Here is an 18,945-nt window from a genome sequence, read left to right on the forward strand (position 1 = left end):
GCTGTAGCTGTAAACTATCATGTCTGCAACATGAAATACTTGGGAGTCTGATTCCCAGTTACCTGTTAGCTCCTTTTCATTCCTGAGATTCTCTCAAGTTTTGGCAGCCAAACCCAAGCATTCTCACACACAAGTTCTTCTTTTAGCTGTCCTTCTGAAATTCTTTTCTTTCCCCAAGAATCCTTTTTTGCCGATGTTTAGTCACAAAACTTACCTAGCTCCTACTCAGAATGGCAGTCTGTTTATACAATGTGAGGGGAATGGGCACTTCATTTTTGACATAATGCAGTCAGAATATGCTTTTTGTCTGTTACCCAACTTTTCCCTCATTATTCATAATACTGCTTGTGTTTTTCATCTTTGCTAACAGGAAACAGTGCTTGGACTACAGTGTTTTCACAGCCGTTTCCACATTTCTTTCCTAAGTGATAGCAGCAATCCGCATGTTGAACATTAGGAATTTTTCATCCATGTACTCTGAAGTATAGTCAGCAAAACTGAATTCCACCTATTTGGTATAGCCAGTCACTTAGTATCATGATACTTTTCTCTAAGATTTTATTCCAGCTTTTAATTTCATATCACTTGTGAATATACTCAACTTCACAGTACCCTTTACTACGCATGGCTACCCTACATCTTTGTGGAAAGGGACTAAGTGCTATTAATATCTTTTCCACCTGTCTTTCATTATGATATAGATCCGCAAGAAAACATACCCTCCTAAGTAAAAGAGATTGATAAGCATAAGAAATACATACCCAAAAATCGTATTTTTTAATAATCTAATCAGTATCTAATTGAACTTCCAATAACAATGGCAGTTTTGGGATTCACAATTTGATGATTCTTCTCAATTACATGATTACATATTGGGTCAAAGAGCTGTATTCTTTATTGAAGCTTCAAACTACTTATCTTGTGTAGAAATCAATCAGTTCTGGACAGTTTATCTACTCTTACTGGTTTAAAATATTAATACTTTTTTTCTGAAACCTTCTTCTTAAATTCATATATGATATATTTCTCTATTACATTTCCTTCTTTTTCAAGGTAATTGGCTTGTAACTCATTTGTACTGAAATCCAAAACTGCAATAATGGCAAAAGTTATGCTGGAATTGGAAGCCAGATTGGCATTTACAGAATCAAAATTGATTCAAATATGAATAAAAATCCACAATGTAGAAGTACAATAACTTAAAACACATTATATTAAAAGAAATATAGTATGGAAAGTTCCTAAGTCAAACACGAAAGAGTTCAGAAATGCCAATTTATTCCTACTACATGAACAATTTCCTGTAGCATTCATTACCTGATATGTGACAGTTTCTGTTTGGTTTCTTTTTAAATGCTTTTGTCTTGTTCCATCTTGTTCAATTTTTTTCTATCTACCACAATCTCTGTCCATCTCTAATTCTTTTTTTAAGTATTTCACTGAACACAAATCATAAAATATCTTCTAAATACTCACATGTTACTACTATACCTTGAGAATTCTTCATTTACAATACATCTACTTCCACATAACCCTACAAGACAAAGTAATATTATTAACCATTTATGGTCCTTGAAAGATGCAGGGTGACAAACATTTTAAAAGTTCCAAGCAGCAAAAGGGAATCCAAAGGAAACAGGCGTATAGTATTCAATGGTAACAAAAATCTGATTATAAGTTGTCTGAAAATAAAATGTGAAGCATTCAGTATGTCTTTTCTTTTTCCTTTCATTTTGGTTTTTACATTAATTACATGAATAAAAATTAACATTATCAGCACAGCTGATAATGGACTTCTTCCCCTGATGACTAGATAAAGTTTCACCTTGCCTGAATAAAGGATGGGTGGTGCCTTCTCAGTGAATTACTGATTCCAGCCTTTCTCTTTTTCCCCATGTGGAAAATTGTTTAAAAAAAAATAAATAAACAAGCAGAAGCAATAGAGCTTAGACACATGGATCTGCCTTTTAAAGATTCACAAAATGGATTAACACCAGAGATGAACAGTCAGCTGAAAGGAGTTCATCTGAAGAGATAGCTGGTCATTAGCATTTGTACTGCCCAAAAACTAGTTCTCCAGAATTACTCTAAGCTCCTCTAAACTTCTCGACGGCAAAGAATCAGCAGGAGAAGTCCAGAGTCCGAAGGCAACGATGGACTTGAGTTCATCTCCACTTTAGAAATATGTAAATTTCAGGAGAGATAATTTCATGGTATGTCATAAACAAGTGTCTCAGAGAGAGAAAGAAAAGGGTGCAGACTCTTGACCATGTGGACTATGGCTCCTAATGGGACAGTACAGGACTAGAAAGATCTGTGCAAAGGCTGGAAGAAAACAGCATGACTAATAGCCTTGCAATGAACAACTTTTTACTTAAAAATCTTCTAAAATCAAATATTCCATTTTGGGAAACTGTGATAAAGAGCTTGTCTCTGGAATAACAAGCTTCCTCCAGTGGTTGAAGGAAATCTATTTAGAAGTGTCCTCTGTTACATCAGTCTCTTATCTGTGTCTGAATCTAAATCACAGACATTCAGAACAGATGATTGACATAACTGAAAGGAATAAAGGAGAAAGAACATAAACCACAGTATTAAAAGAATAGTGTATAGACTGTTTACATGAAGTAATTTTTTTCTGATCACCTGGGAACCATAAAAAATTTCAAAAAATTACTTTGTAAACCTATGAGACTCCCTCACAGCTGTTATCAGTTAAGCTTTAGAACCAACAAGGAGTAAGCACAGAAGAAGACAAATATTTACAGGAGAAAGAGAAAAGGACATAAGGCACTATAAACCAGGCAGCTTAACAAAATTAATTACTGGTAAACTAATATAGAATAATATTGGTGGTTTGGGAAGAAATAGATGCAGTGTATTTCAAATACAAAAAACACTTCTATCTTATAGAATCTCTCAAGAGTAATGGGGTGGTACATTTTAAATGAAAATACTTATATTGTGGGAATAAAATTGAGTATGAAAACACTCAAAATTCTGATAAATAATCTTTCTTAACTTGTATGGTTGTACCAGGCAAGGTTTTGCCAGCACAGGTCTTATAACCTCTGGTACTCAATGTAGTAATGAAAAGGAGAAAGGAACAGAAAATATTTATGTCTGCAGATGGAAATTCCTAAATTTGAAAAAAAAAAGATCAAAATGGAATACTCTTTGTTTAAAATAAGATGCAACTATATGTAGCTAAGAGGAAATAATGATTATTAATTAGCAATGCTGCGAAGTAGACGGCTAGTTTTTTTAAAGAAAAGAGGATCAGAGTTTAAAGTTAATTACTCAAACTCATCATGAATCAAGATATAGAATTAAATCATATTACCATAATAAAAAACAGTGGTAGAGAACAAGTTGTCTGAACAACCATCTTTCAAGAAATTTATGTAAAGTTCAGAGGACAAACAATTGGCTATGTTAAGGTCTACTCCAAAGTTTTTAATCTTTTATTATCCCCATTTTAATGGTGGAAGTTCAACAATCAGGATTCTCTGAGAAGGAATGGGAAAATCATCAGAATGTCAGATGAGAATCCCACTCCCTCAAAGAAGCTTTAAATGATCATCCTCAGAGCAGTGTTGGTCAAATAAATAATCTGCTGAAACCGATCATCCCCTCCCTAAGTTAATAATGCACTTTAGTTTCAAAAAAGTTTTTCAGAATGCTTCATGTAAAAAGGAACTAATTTTTAAAATTCAGCTGGGATATAGGATATGAAATTGGAGTGTCTGCAAATTTATATAAAATGAGAACTTTTTCATAGCACCAGAAAAAAAAAACCAAAAAAAAAAAAACCACCAAAACAAAAAAACCCACACACCACAAAAACATCTTCCCAAAAGAATCAGCTAACCATTTTCCAGTTTGCAGAAGGACTTATTTCCCTAGATACTAAGCTTCAGCAAAAATCTAGCTTATCACATGCAAGATGGTTTTTATAGGGGAAAAAGATATATAACCTTAATGGTTAGGTATTGGTCTGACAGGTCCTTGTAAACATGCCATTTTGGGAGCCATCACCTTGCTCCATTTGCATAATGCTCAACTACCAGATTAATCTCTGAAGTAAGAATGAGAAAACTTAATAATATTGGGTGTCCAAGACTTTCAGACTGGATGAATAAGAGAAAGAAAATTAAATGTAAATATTTGTTCATGAAATCATTATGAGAAATTTCTGTGGTACTCTTTCACAGTACCTGGTAGCTTTTAAAGAATCTTTTAATCAGATTTAAATGCAGCATATTAAATAATTTCTATTTTTTTTTCCAAAATACTTCTCTATGCTTCACTGAAGAGTTAAATAAAATAAAGGAAGATGTATGCAATAGTCTCTGTGATTCATTTGCCCTGCTGTTCTGTCTGTGGGTAATTTGAATAAAAAAAGGTATTATTTGAGAAGGTCATTTAAACAATACCTAATGTTATCTCATTGTTATTTTCACTGTTATTTTATGTAACAAAATAGATTTTCCTAGGCAAATTGCTAACCCCAAACATAGTTTCTGAAGTATTTATTTCTCTAAGCAAACTGCAGAAATATTTTTGAACATTCTTTCACAATGTTGAAGTTTCTAAAGATAGAACTCAGTAGTTCCTAATTGTACGTTTCAGACAACGATATTTTATAAACACCTATCTCCATTTTATAAGAGTTAAAATGTACATATCTTGAAAGAACTGAGGTATTTATGTCAATGTGGGAGACAAAATGATACTCATGAATTGTCATTGATATTTTTAATGCAATGTGATGTTGGTTTTGTTTTTCTTTTCAAAATCAAGACTATTCATTTTAATTATTCAGGTAAGTGAAACATTGTTATGATTAATAACATAAACATTTCATCAATTTTTTTCACTATCCAAAATCTGTTACAAAAACTTATTCTTAACAATAATAGGGCTTTTTCAATTTATACTGAATTATCAGGCTTCCTGTCACTAAATGAAAAGAGAAACTAAATAGATTTTGCCAACAGATAGGTTATGCCAGTTACTACATTTATTACATTCATTATTCTTTCAGTTCTCAAGACTTATTTTTTGAGTTAGACTAGTTAAGAGTCACAGATAGAGTTTTTCCCTCCAAACTGGGAAAAATCTGTCCTGTATAAAATAAAATAAATATTTCTAGTTCTTGTCAAAATAAACAGAAGGGATGTTCTGATACCTCTCCTTCTGAATCTGAGTTACTACTGATAAGACTAAAATTTGCAAAGTTCTTCCACATAGATTCTTAATAAAATGTTTCTAAGGTGTTAATTTTTCAAAGCCAATCAATCTTGTGGACCAAATAAAATTGTTTGCTCCCTATTGTATTAACACAAATCTTTGAGTAATTTTAAGTTGCTGGACCATGAAATGGCACACTTTAGACTTCTTTTTTTTCACAAAGGTGACTTCTTAAATAATAATGACTGTGTTGCCACAGCTCAATGAGAATTTGAAGCTTTGAAAGAGGTCTAAAGTTAAAGTTCTTCAAAAATAATTACACACTTCATTCAAACAATCCTAAATCTTCTTCTGGATTTCTACAATGATCTACAATTTTCATCATTGTTTTTTCTCCAGGCTCTCAAATACCTGGCATAACTTAAAACCTGCTCGCTCCATTTCTAATTCTTCAAACTCTTTTATACACAGGGATATTCTTTTCTGAGGATTTTCTTATCTGGCCTTTTATTATACACTCTATGCCATGTCAATCCAAATTTTACCTGATGAGAGGTCAAGTCAAACTTGACCATGAGTTTGATGTTGTGCACCTGAACTGTGGGAAACACAAAAAACCTGGGGAGAGTCGAGGAGTAAGAAAAATAAGGAAAAGTGGTCTTTTCAATCTACTGAAAACTTTGAAACATTTTAAAATAAAATATACATATTGAGAGTTAAGAAGCAGGGAATTCAGTTTCTGTTTGAGCCTGAGACTCAATTTACAACATGTTTTATCTTGTTTTTAAAGGTGATTTGGGAAAAAAATCTTTTAAGCACATTGTTGTTTCTCAACTCAGAGGGTACCTTGAGCCACTGTAAAGTGCATAGCAATTGCTGGTGGAAACATTTTTATAATTTCTATATTCTGAATTTCTGATTCTTGGTCACAATATGAAATGAAATAATCTTGAAAAAAAAAGGGGGGGAGGGGCAGGAATAATTTCTTCTGTGTACTAAGCCTTTCTGAAAGCCTTTCAACAGTGAGAAGCATATCCCTCCTGTCAAAACAGACTTAAATGTTTCATTATTCATTTATATCCTGTGAATCAAGGAGAGAAGATTATAGCTGTTAGCGTGGGCTACACAGGGCTGTTTAGAAATACTCTAACTAAACAAGCTGGCATACCTAATTTTTTATACATCTCTAAAAAACAGATAAAATTACATATAAATAAATATAAATATAGATAAATATAAATATAAATAGATAAAAATACAGATAAAATTAAAGACTCCTCTTTTATATATCTAAGGAGATATTTCTTCTCTCTTTTTTTTCTAAACCTGCATGCTGTCTTTCTGAATTTTAAAGCAGTGACAAAAAATGCTGCTTGGTAATGATAAAGCATATTTTAGTTTCATGCAGCTCAAGTCCTAAAGAGAATTCTGACAAGAAATATTCATTTGGATTTTTATTTTATCACTCAAGAACTTAATAAAACAATGCTATGGTCTACACAGTGGAGAGAACCTACATGTATGGGATAGAGCAATATTTTACACAGATATATTAAAACTAAGTGTCAGCTGTGTATTTCAGAAGAATAGCAACATAGCAATATGGGAAATGTGGAACATCACAGTACATTCTGGAGGTTCACACTTTGGTCGTTCCCAATAGATAACAGCCACCCAGATGTCTTGGGGCTGCAATGGGACTCAAAAGTATTGATTAGGAGAGCTTTGGGTTTTGCTTAGCCCAGAGAAGGAAAGGCTAAAGCAGGATCTCACTGTTGTGTTCAACATCAGTGTATGGCTGCAGAGAAGTTGGCATTAGCATTTTCTTGGCAATACACAATTTTATCCTTGGCAAAAGAAGGACAATGAGTAAAACTGCAATGAATGCTGTTGTTCAAAAAAGTAATTTGCAATGCTTGTCAAGCACCAGAACACGTTACTCAGGGAGATCTGAAGAAACCTGAGCTACCTGACTGAACTAAAAAAGCCATATCCAGCATCAAAGTCAACCTTATTCTGAACAGTGTGTCTCACTAGACAATTTAGGGAGATACCTTCCAATATAATCTACTCTCTAATTCTAGTCTATAATACATGCATCTCTTCTTCTGCTCCCTGCATTCCTTACTCAAATTTTCAGAATTCTACTCCCACATCTTTCTGCTTTCTCACAGAAACCCCAGACATGAAGCCACAGTAATAATTGTATCAAAATGGCCAAACACCTTAGTTTGAGCCAGTTTAAGGGGGAACACTCTGGAATGAATTTTCTCTCTTCATAAGTTCAACCAATCCCTTTCCACCAATAAGGAATTAATACAAGCACACGTGAGTGAAAAAAAATAGCAGTTAACTAACAAGTGAAACAGCAACAGTCAAGAAATAACAGCAAATAACCACCAGATAGAAAACTGTTCAGTTTGCCCCAAGGCAGTCTCTCTGAGATGAAAAAGAAACCAAAAGAGAACCCAAAAAGGAAAAGCCCCTGCCAGCGACTGTAAAGCAAGAAACCAGGACCCAAACCAGGTGGCCAGAGCTCTGCCTAAGGCAAAGACGACAAACAAGTGAAGCAAAATTCATGCAGCAAAAGAGCTCAAGCTGCCTGCCAGAGCAGACTTTAAAAAGGCTGTGATACCATCGCCTACCTTGCCATTCTGGTCCCCGCTGCACTGCAGGTCTTTAAAGACACAGTAGCAATCTTTGGGAACAGATGTATATGGAGTACAATGACTTTTTGAGTTACCTCAGGGAACCAGAGTATTACAAAATGGTAAACTTGTGATGCCTGTACCTGAGACGCTGATCAGAAATAGCTGTGATTACTGACTACAGGCAGACAGCAATCCAATGCATTTCTCAGACTGAGCTTGTCATCTGATCATTGTTCTGATGCTCTGCACAAAGTGAGCTCTCTGCATTATTTCACAGACTTTAATATGCATGTAAAATGTACACATAACTTAAAATTTTTTTCAAGGCTGTATTAGTGTCTTCCCTGGAAGCAGGATGAAAGGAGTGACAAAAAGCTAGAAAATGTTACTGCTTTTAGCTGTACAGAAGTGGAAAATCAATTACAAATACAGAAACATAGCACATCAATATGAAGTTTGAAACAAATTTGAGAATGTACTTCAGAACTGATAAGCATAATTTCTCATACTGATTTTAATATTATAGTTGATATAATACAATAGAATATAGAGTTATATGCATATTTTGTACACTGCTCTATAACCTTGAAGAAATATTTGTAGCAAAAATCCTATATCTTCTATAAAGACTCATAGTAAAAGTGGAATTTAGAAATATTTCTGTTAAAAACTCAGCTTCTAAGTTACTGATTGAATCAAATGTTATTTTTCTTCTTAAAATCTAATATGCGTATTCTGAGATTGGTTTAGCATATCAGGTTATATTAAGGTAAGATTACTTGAAAAGCTGTGCATTTTCTAACCTCCCATGTGGAAAATTTTATGCATATTATTTGTAAATGTGAAAGCCTCAGGAGCAGGGCTGCATTAGCAGATCCTGTTGCAAAGATATCCTCAATAATTTACAAACCAACAAAGCCTGAATTGGATAGAAGTTGTTTCTGGCATAACAAATTCTAAAATAAAGGCAGAGAGCACCATCTTATGGAGTCAATGAAGCATTGACACTCTTCACAGTGCATGCAGAGAACTGAGTTTTGGTTAAAAAAATGTTTATATATGCAACAAGTTTAGCAAATTTTCTGTGAGCATAGTAACTAATAGAGCATGGTTTCAAACAGGCTCCTGCTCTGTGTCTCACAGCAGAAAATTTTCCTGTCCTTGCCAGCTCTCTCTGCATCACTAGGGCCTGCCTTTCTCTGTGACATGATGCCCAGCTCTTCACAGAAACTCCTCCAAGAGGGTTTCTTCTCACAGGGCAGTCCCTACTCACACTCTGGTTAGTTCAGAGTGGGAAGTCAACTGGTATGTGTGCTGTTTGGCAAAATGTTGGCTGTTTCTTGGAGCACTTAAAGGACTGAAAATTTTGCTGGAGGTGTCCAACAAATTAAAAAGCTGCTGGCAGTTTAACAAGAAATTGAGACTGATGGAGTTATATCAGGTTATTAGTCCAAAACAAGTTGGCATAAAGCAGTTAAGCTGTACTAAATTAAAAAAGAAAGCTGATATACCAATTAAGAGTTTTGCAGAAAAAGACCTGGGGTCCTGGAAGAAAGCTGGTCATGGGCCAGCAATGTGTCCATGCAGCAAAAGCAGCCAAAAGCATTCTGGGCTACTGCAGGAGCATTGCTGCCAGCAGGTTAATGGAGGTGATTCCTCCCCTATATTTGGCCCTGGTGAGACACATTTGCAGCGCTGTGTCTAGATCTGGGCTCCCTTGCTCTGAACACAGGGCTGTGTACTGACTGGTACAGAATTACCTTTCCTAATACCAGTCTGTGCAGTGCTAGGTTTGGTTCTGGGGCCAACACAGTGTTGATAACACACGAGTGTTTTAGCTGTTGCTGAGCACTGCTTGCACAGTAATGAGGCTTTTTCTGTTTCTCACTCCATCCTCTCCCCCCACAGCAGGTAGGCAGGGGGTGAATAAAAGGTTGGAAGGGAACAGCAGGACTGCAGACTTGAGCAGACCAAAGGGATATTCCATGCAATATAACATTTCATTCAGCAATAAAACTGTTGGGGTGAGGGTGCTTTTTTCAGGGTAGCTATCACTAAGAGACTGACTGGGCATCAGTATGCTGATGGAAGCTGGTGACTAATTCCCTTTGCATAAATTTAGTTTAGTTTCTTCACCTGTTAAAATATCTTCATCTTAACATGCCGATTTTCTCCTTTTTGCCCTTTAAATTATTTCTTCCATCTGATTTGGGGTGAATGAGTAAGAAAAGGAATTTGGGCTTATCTGCCAGTAAGGGTAAATTCCCTCAACTGGATTATCTGCAGAGGGGCCTTCTGGTGCCTCAGCTACTCTGTGTCTCTAAAATACCTACACATGGAGCTGACCTGCCACAGGATTACTCTCTACAATACTATATTCCCTTTTGATCTTGGAAAAAACATTTAGAGTGAAAATTGGTACTCCATGCATGTTCTTTATCTTGTACCCCATGTTTTACACCTATGAACTAATGATGACGATGAACATTATTCCTTTGCACCAAATGTTGAAGACCCCATATGAAGAATCTCTTGCTTAATCTGTCTGTCTAACTCTTACATTGTTTTGTCTTTAACTACATACTAGCAACAGCTCACAAAGTCCAGCATTTTCTAGCACAATGCCCAAGTACACAAGCCCATAAATTTTCTGTTTCTCTTTAAAATTCCTAAATTTTAAAAGGAGGAACAGATTTTTCAATCTAAAGTAGATTTAAGTTTGCAAAAAAGTCAATTCTGTTTTGAAAACTAGCATAATTTTCTTCACATTCTATCATGCAGCATAGTTGCTTTTAACTGGATGACAGTATTATCACAGTGTTATTACTATGTCTTCTTGCTCTGTTGAGCTATGGACATGCAATTGGCTACAAGTTATTTTCAGATTTATTTTCTCCATTAGAGGTCAGCAGAAGACCATTTATCTATAAGGATCTGAATGGTTCCCATTTCCTGTTGAAATTCTAGGTCATTAAGCCATTAAGTCAGTCACAAGAAAAATGAATTTGACAATATGGGTCAGAAAAAGCTAAGGCTTAAAGTTCAAAATAGCTATTGCCTGTTTCATGTAGAATAGTTTCATTGTAGAATCATTGTAGGCAAATTTAGATCACTTAAAAATGTGTAATGTGAACAATTATGCCATGAAAATGAATGGCAACATGAACAAAGAGATTCATATAGAGTAGACATGCATATGAGATCCTTCTTATGCAGAAAAACTGCAATGAAAACTCACAATTTTGTTATCTCTCATATTTTCAGTACCACTGAAAAGTTACCTTTACTGAAGAGACCATCCAGATCAGAAGATTCCTGTTCCAGTTTTTTTTAATATCCTTGTACAAAGAGGGCATTTCACTTCACTTTGCATGGAAGAATATCTATAATCCAAGGCTTCTCTGAGTCTGAAGTTTGTAATGACCTTCAGGCAGTCACCAAGAAACTTTCATAGCTGTCCAATAAGCAAACATTTAGGACTAAGAGTAATTTTTTAATTTAGCTGCTGTCATGGGAACTGTAGTGTGTTTTCATTCCCGAACTTAAGCTTAGTCACTGTTTTGGTTAGAACTGAGGAATACTTCCAGAATTATTCTGACAAAGATTTGTGGAGGAATGATGCTTGTATACATCAAGTTATTATAAATACTGAGTTGTTTACTCACAATAAACTGTTCTCCCGAAGGCAACACTACCATGAACTCACCTGCAATCAAGAGTGTAAAAGTTCAGAGTAATAAGTTCAGGAATGCACACAGAGAAGCAGTTCTTAAAACATAAAAAAAGCCCCGAACAGTATCTGGAAAATATGTAATTCGAGAAAAAAAGTTACAATACTGAAAAAGAAATAATAAATTGAAATATGATGATATAGAAACAAAAAAATTTTACTTGCTTCAATTTTAGTTTTTTGTCTTACTTATCTCATGGATTTTTTCATCTAAAGTAGTCTTATCTATAGAAAGATCTCCTACGTTAAATTCTCACAGAATTTAGAAGCACATTCTCTACCAAAGTTTATTTTTGAGAATATTAAGCAGAGGTTCTCTAGTGAAAATATCTAGAATGGAATTTCCTAATCAGAGAAAAAAAAAATATTTTGAGGATTACCAGACTGCTTTTAGAGTTTTAGGCCAGAATTATTAGAAAAAGAGTAATATCCACTAAATTCCCCAATAGATTTTATCATTGCTACAAAATAAATTTCAAAATTATTTCCCTTTCCTCCTTTAATACATTCTTATACAAAAATCATCATCTTCAATGAAATGTCGCATACCAGCTTTTGGTGAGTTATTTCTTCCCTTGCTTAAACACAGTAGGCAGCTTCCCTCTGTCTTTACATGCATAAAAACATACTTTATAAATAATGACTATAAATTTATAAAAAACCCTAATTGAACAATAAAATTTTGATAAAATTGCTCTTCCTGTGATAGCTAAAATCTCTTTCTGAGTTCTATTTTCAAGACTAATCCAATATGTACAAAACTGAAAAGAAAAAAAAACTTTCCACAGGAAGTGACTTCAGCTGTACCCTACATGTTAATATACTCTAAGAGGTCATAAATGCAAAGCCAAAGAGAAACAATATAAAGGTCTGCACAGCTTGGAAATGTGACTTATGATAGAACTGCAGTACAAAAAAGCCCCCAAAAACAAAAAAAAAAAAACCACAAAAAAATCCCCCACAAAACAAACAAACAAAAGTAACTGTGTGTTGCTGTATGTTGTGGGAGAGGAAATTGTAACTGCCAATCCTTGTTTCAGAATATTGAAAGCAGTTCCCTTCTTTGGAACAGTTAAAGAATGCTTAAAGGCATATGCGCACATTTTTCTAGATGCCCTAATATATTTTCTAGACAGAAGAATATGAAAATATATGAAATTTAAAATCTCTCTGCAATAACCAAATAGGAGATTGGTTTTTTTCCTCTTCCTCTAAAAGACATCACAGTTCAAAAAGGGACACACCAATATGGAACAGTGGAAAGGTTTCACTGGATCTTTACATGATTATAATGATGAGACTCAGGAGCCTGAAAAAGATCCATGACACTTGCTATTGTATAATGAACACAGAAAACACCTTCAAACTCAAAGGTCAGATTTCATTAGAATATAAACCAGATTACTCAGCTTTTTAGTTAAAACTAAAGCAACTAGAGTAGCTAATGGTACACCCAGAATCTTGTTGCTGACAAAAAGTTAAAACACATATACAAGTGAGAAAATCCCAAGCCATCATCAGCTTATTTAAAGTATTAGTAAATTAACAAAACCACAGCAGTTATGACTGGTCCAGTAATGCTATTATTCACAGTCCAGCTCCCACAGTAGATCCTCTTTAATAATATCCTCTTTAAAAACACCATATGAGAACAATTGCTAATACTGACTCTTATTGTTGGTACTAAGATCACCTTTGCAATGCCTTTCTGCATCCTCCTGTGAGCAGCTTCAGTCCTCCTCAAACAACAGCCCTGGGGGGAAGCAGAGAAGGTCACACTCTTTGGCAGAAGAGGTTCATGGTTAAGGTTTCTTCCTCCTGTTGTCTGGCAGAGTGTCAGTGATTTCTTCCTGCCCAGCCTTGGGCTTGTTTGGGTTTATAGCTGCACTTTTTCTCAACACAGCCCACCCCACTGCTGGTACTGTGCAGACCCAGTTCACACCGGGGATGTGAGAGTCACCCACCCCAGAAGCTGGGGTGGCCAGCACCACCCAGACCAGGGCCACATTCTGGCCCCACAGGTCCCAGGGTACCACGGGCATTCTGCTAATGATGACAAAATTATATGCATGCAGAGTGGCACACAGCCACTCTGCTCTTGAGGGACACCCCTACAAGCACAAACACAAACACAAACACAGTCCCAGTGTGTTGGGGGTCTCTAGCTCGTCAGAGAGACCCCGAGAAATGTTGGAAAGTCTCTTTTCCCAGCCCAGCACTTGAAGACAGAGTGAAGGCTCTTCATTTCTTGGTCTCAAGGTGGTTTATTATTCCTTATCTATAAAATTCTTTCTCCTGTCCTGCTGAGGTCCGCTCAGCAAGACAGTCAGAGGCACTCTCCCTGCCCCTGGGTTAATATTATGTCTTTTTACTAAAAACTACATGTACAATGTTTACAATTACCTTCCAATACCTATCACCTATGTTAGACAGTGAGCTTCTACTCTAAAACAATCTAAAAGTGCCAACATCACAGCAGAAGATTGAGGCCAAGAAGAAGAAGGAGAAAGGCAGGACATGCCCAGATCCCTCCATCTTGCCCCCTGAACCTCCATTCTAAAAAACCCCAAAATCTACTTTTTCACCTTGTGAAAAATTCACTGTCATTCTACTTAATTTGTTGTGGCTTGCAGATCTAAGGTTGGTAACTTGCTCCATGGGTCATAATCAAAACCACAGGCATTTTGGGCTCTGTGCCAGGGTCTCTGAGCCCCCAGGCAGGGGTCTTGGCTGCTCAGGACAGCCAGAGAGATGTCCTGGGTCCTGATACCAGTGGTGCCTTACCGTGACATGAGCCCTGCTCTCAGACACTGAACCTTACTGTTACAGGTTCATGAGGGTGTCTCACACCATGTTTTGCCTAAGTCTACTTCTGTCATTATTCTGAGTGTTTAGCATTTCAATGGCTCCTGAAGACTTCAGAGAAAGCAATCCTGAGGATTTCACTTTAGAGCAAAATATATGCCTGTTGCAAAGGAAATACAACTGAACCAAAACCAACAAATCTCCCTAGAAAAAGCCCAAACAAACCACACAATGAAACATAGACAGAGACTTGCATAAATATATTAGACTGTCACATTTTCACTCTTTCTCAGGGAAAAAATAGTTGTTTTACAGACTCACAGACACAGACATCAATTGATCAAGTAACTTCTCTTTTGGAGGCAGAAAGGGAAGCCTATGATTACTTGCTGTCTTTTTAAGGTCAGCAGATTATTTCCAGTGAAGAAAATAAATTTACAACATAAATTTTTCTTCTGAGAAAAATAATTGCAACTAACAGAAAAGCATAGGAAAACTCAAGGCAAAACTGTAGCCTGATTGATGCAGAATAAAATCTGTGGTGGAAAGCATCATGTGTTTCATGAGGAAAATATGAGGCTATAATTGCTGTGTTTGTGAAATAGTAGATGAAAGAGAATTGCTTTTTATATGCATTTCATTTATTTTGTGAAACATGTGAAATATTTGTTTAGTATTGTTCTATGGTAGATTACATTATACCATCCTCCCATATTTCTAGTCTTAGTCTGACTTAGATATATTTTACTTGAATACTGCTAAAATAATTTTAATAGAAAGAAATAAAAGAATAACTCCCTGCATATCATCTTCACTGTAACTCATCAAATTGGGGGTGGTTGGGGGATGGGAGGAGAAATACCCCAAACAATCAAAATCTCATGAAGAATAAAGGTAGACATATAAAGCAAATTCATATATTTACCAGAAAACCTGGTATTTTTGAAAAACCCATCAAAATTTCAAAGAGGACTGTGCTGCCTTTTCAGCACTCACAGAAAATAAAACCAGTATGCGTGCATGCACGCATGCACTAACATCAGTGATTAGGCAGGCCCATGTGACAATTACTATTTTTTGACACAACCACAAATTGCTTTATAACTGCTGCCATCATCTCTTATCTGTTTCTTCTTCATGACCTTTGCCCATGGTTACATAAACACAATGGTATCCCAAAGATTAAACTGTAAATTACAAACCCCAATATTTTTCAATTGTTTTGGGATCCAAGCTGTGTAATGCAACATTACTACACACCTATGAAAGTTTTATTTTAGCTTAAATTTAAAAATAAAAAAGAGAAGTTTCTCAAACGAATATAAAAAAGTAGCTCTTGTCTGATACAGCACAGTACTACTACCAAGCAATTACAGCAAAATCACAACATGCTAAATCATCACCATTGTGCATATTAACCCAAATTATATCAGTCTGTCTGCTCACATTCATCTCAGAAAATAGCCCAAATGCCACCTGTTTTATGAGGTTGAATATACACTACTGTGACAGAAGATTTCTTCAGCAATTTACAGAATGTTTCTCACTAATCATATTAGGAGGAGCACAATCATCGTGTTTCTGTTCCATTGGCAGGAGGATAAGTTTCAGGCAAGCCTGTCTGTCTGGCAGAATTATTTTCCTAGTTATACTGGGTTTGCTGTAGCATGGAAAAAAAAGAATTGACCTTTTCTACAATTCTGTGTTTGCATTAAAGCATTATTAATTTCATGGCCTTACACAAGCAAAAATTTGCAAGCACTCTGAGATGAATCTTCTGTGCTAACACAGCATCAACTGATTTGATCCTCTGAAAACTGATTTTAAAAATCAAATATTTTTTCAGACTTATACTATCAACATCACTCAAACTGCAACACAGAAAACAAATCATGATAGTACATGAGAGCCAGATCCTGGCTATCCAGCTACATTCAGTCAAACCTTCCAGCAATGCTGCAGCAGGATTTGGCCTGACATTCATATCTGACTGGTTTATGTCTACTTGTTTCCAATGACTCCCTACTCTCCATCAGGTATGTAGCTGTTTCTTTGGAATTCTAAACCTTGACTGTACCAGACTTGTATGTGCAGCAGCAGCCTGATGACCAGTATCTCTTCTATGTGTTGGTTTCTTGTTGTGTGCTTTGTTCTTTCAAGAAGAGTGACCAGACAAGGTAGAAGGGAAAAGAGGTCAGTGATGTTGCTGGGGTTAATGAATATGCACCAGGGGAGAAGTTTCCACATTGCCAATTACAGCAAGCAGTCACTGCGCAGGCAGCCAGGCTGCAGCTCACATAGGCAGGCTGTTGTGGGGACGGGAAAAACAAATCAAGAGAGGATTTAGCAGAATTTGCAGTGACCCAGACACATGCCGTACTGACTGAAATTAGACCCAGAAGCACAGTCCACTTTGTAGTGATCCATAAATTGGCAGGGAGCTGTGTATATAGATATAACCTTTTGCTCTAACATGTAGTGTAATCATCCTACTAGACATTGCAAATCTGGTGGATTATAAACTGAATCTTTCCAGATTTTGTGTCTCAAAATATTTTGGGGCTCAATTGACGAACTCAGTACTATGGAAAGCTCTAGAATGATTGATTTGTAAGTTCTGGATAACTCCTTATTTCTGTTGGACCTACACTATATGGATTCACCCACAGCTGTGTCATATTTCTCATTCCTTTTCCCAGGACCGAAGATACCATTCTACACCATTCCTGCACAGAAATGGGCTGGTTCAGCCTTAAGAAGAGATGACTGAGAGGGGGTCTCATTCCAGTGTGAAAATGTCTGAAGGCAGGGTATCAAAAGGATGGAGTCAGGCTCTCCTCAGAGGGCCAAGAAATAGGAAGAGGGGCAATGGGCAGAAACTGATGTTCTTCCTGAACATTAGGAAGAATTTCTTTACTGTGCAGGTGACCAAGCACTGGAAGAGATTGCCCAGGGAGGTTGTGGAGTCTCTGTCACTGGAGATATCCAAGAACCATCTGGACACAATCCTGTGCTATGTGCTCTAGGATGACCCTGCTTGAGCTTGGAGATTGGACCAGATGGCCCACTGTGGTCCCTTCCAACTCAACCACTGTGTGATTCTGTGACTTGTGTCTATGTCTTAACTGCTCCCTTGTCCATACAACTTTTTTCCTTAGTTATTTCTGAACAAACTTATGAAAATTCCTACTTTTTTCATTCCTGTCATACATACGAAATATACAGACAATATAACTCTTTCTGAATTTTATTTCTAACTATTCAGTGCAAACCTAAAACTAAATCATGTCTCTAAAGAGATACATCCTTTCAAATTCCCCAGCCTTCACAAAGAGTTCAAAACCAGCAGAAATTCATATTGACTGCAGGAGAAGGAAGAATTTGAGTCCTTGTGAAAGAATTTAAGAAAGCCAAACACATCTGGTGGGACAGGAAGGAACAGAGCTAAGGGTATTGGGAGATACAGAAAACACAGGGCTGGGCATTTATAATGCATATCAGCGTGTTCTTTCTATTAAGAACTGAAATTCTGCATGACCATATCTACTAAATATTCAAGACATCAATACAGGCTACTAGAAAATAGCTCCAAATATAACATGTTACTGTCTAAAGTAGCAGGTGGAAGATCTGGAAATTACTCATCACATTATGGATCTTTATTTCAAACTCTGCATTACTTATCTAAATGGTGAGTAGCAATGCACATTTAGTCACCGGAGACAGAATATTTTTGATTTTCACAGCTGAGTGCATCTGTACTTCAGAATTTATGCTTTTATTTAGCTAAATCATGGGCAACTCCTCCTCAGAATAGAATACCACCGCAGGTCTCTAACCAGAGCAAGTCAAAATACAAAGAACAATTCTGTTTGCTCAACCTATGCACTCTATCAAGTAAGGTTACTATTAATTCCCATCTATCTACCAAATTTGCAATCAGCATGTATGTTGATGCACAAAAGGCATCAACTTAGGTTTAGAAGCACAAAAGGCAAGAACTCTCAAGGCTGAGAATGTTCCAGAATTACCCTTGTGCATTAAAGAGCTTAGTGTCTCAGTACACACTGAAAACAGAATAAAGGTTGAAGTTCTGATTTGCATGTTGATATTCATAAGTGTATATGGTCTAAAACTTCATGATGTGATATGCATGTATTTTTTCTTGAAGAAACATAACCCTCAGACAGAGTAAGAGAGTTCTCTTTTTTCTGTTTCAGGTTCTTAGCTCTGCAATAAGTGAATGATTTTCTTTGTTTCAGATACTTTTAATGGCATCTCTCAATCAGTGCTGCTATCAACATTCTAATAACCAATTATTCCTCTTTTCATTGTAATAATTTAGTAAAAAATTAGATAACATTATACTGAGCAAGAAGTCTAACAGCTCCAAATTCTGAGCTGACAGAGTTGCTCGCTCTTTATATAAAGAAATCTTTTAGGTGAAAAACATGTCTTCACCTTTTAGCTCAAACAAGAGATATTACATGCTTAGGAGTACAGAACAGTCTCTGTCTTCTGAATTTAAAAGGCAACAGTAACTTACAACCGTATTCCCCCCAAAAC

General features: G+C 36.1%; 1 long non-coding RNA gene across 2 annotated transcripts in view; it reads left to right on the top strand.

Moving 5' to 3' along the window:
- LOC141729703 (uncharacterized) overlaps window positions 1-18,499 on the top strand; it is a 31,500-nt gene extending 13,001 nt beyond the window's left edge. The window contains exons 6-7 of one of the 2 annotated variants that reach the window (XR_012581145.1): window positions 16,226-16,415; window positions 17,079-18,499. This is a non-coding gene — a long non-coding RNA (uncharacterized LOC141729703). Of the gene's footprint in view, window positions 1-370; window positions 4,504-16,225; window positions 16,416-17,078 lie in introns of those variants that run through there. The other variant, XR_012581144.1, reaches the window with a different exon arrangement.
- Window positions 18,500-18,945: the final 446 nt, after the last annotated feature.

Source organism: Zonotrichia albicollis, chromosome 1 (assembly GCF_047830755.1).
Source record: "Zonotrichia albicollis isolate bZonAlb1 chromosome 1, bZonAlb1.hap1, whole genome shotgun sequence".
Taxonomy (NCBI): Eukaryota; Metazoa; Chordata; class Aves; order Passeriformes; family Passerellidae; genus Zonotrichia; species Zonotrichia albicollis.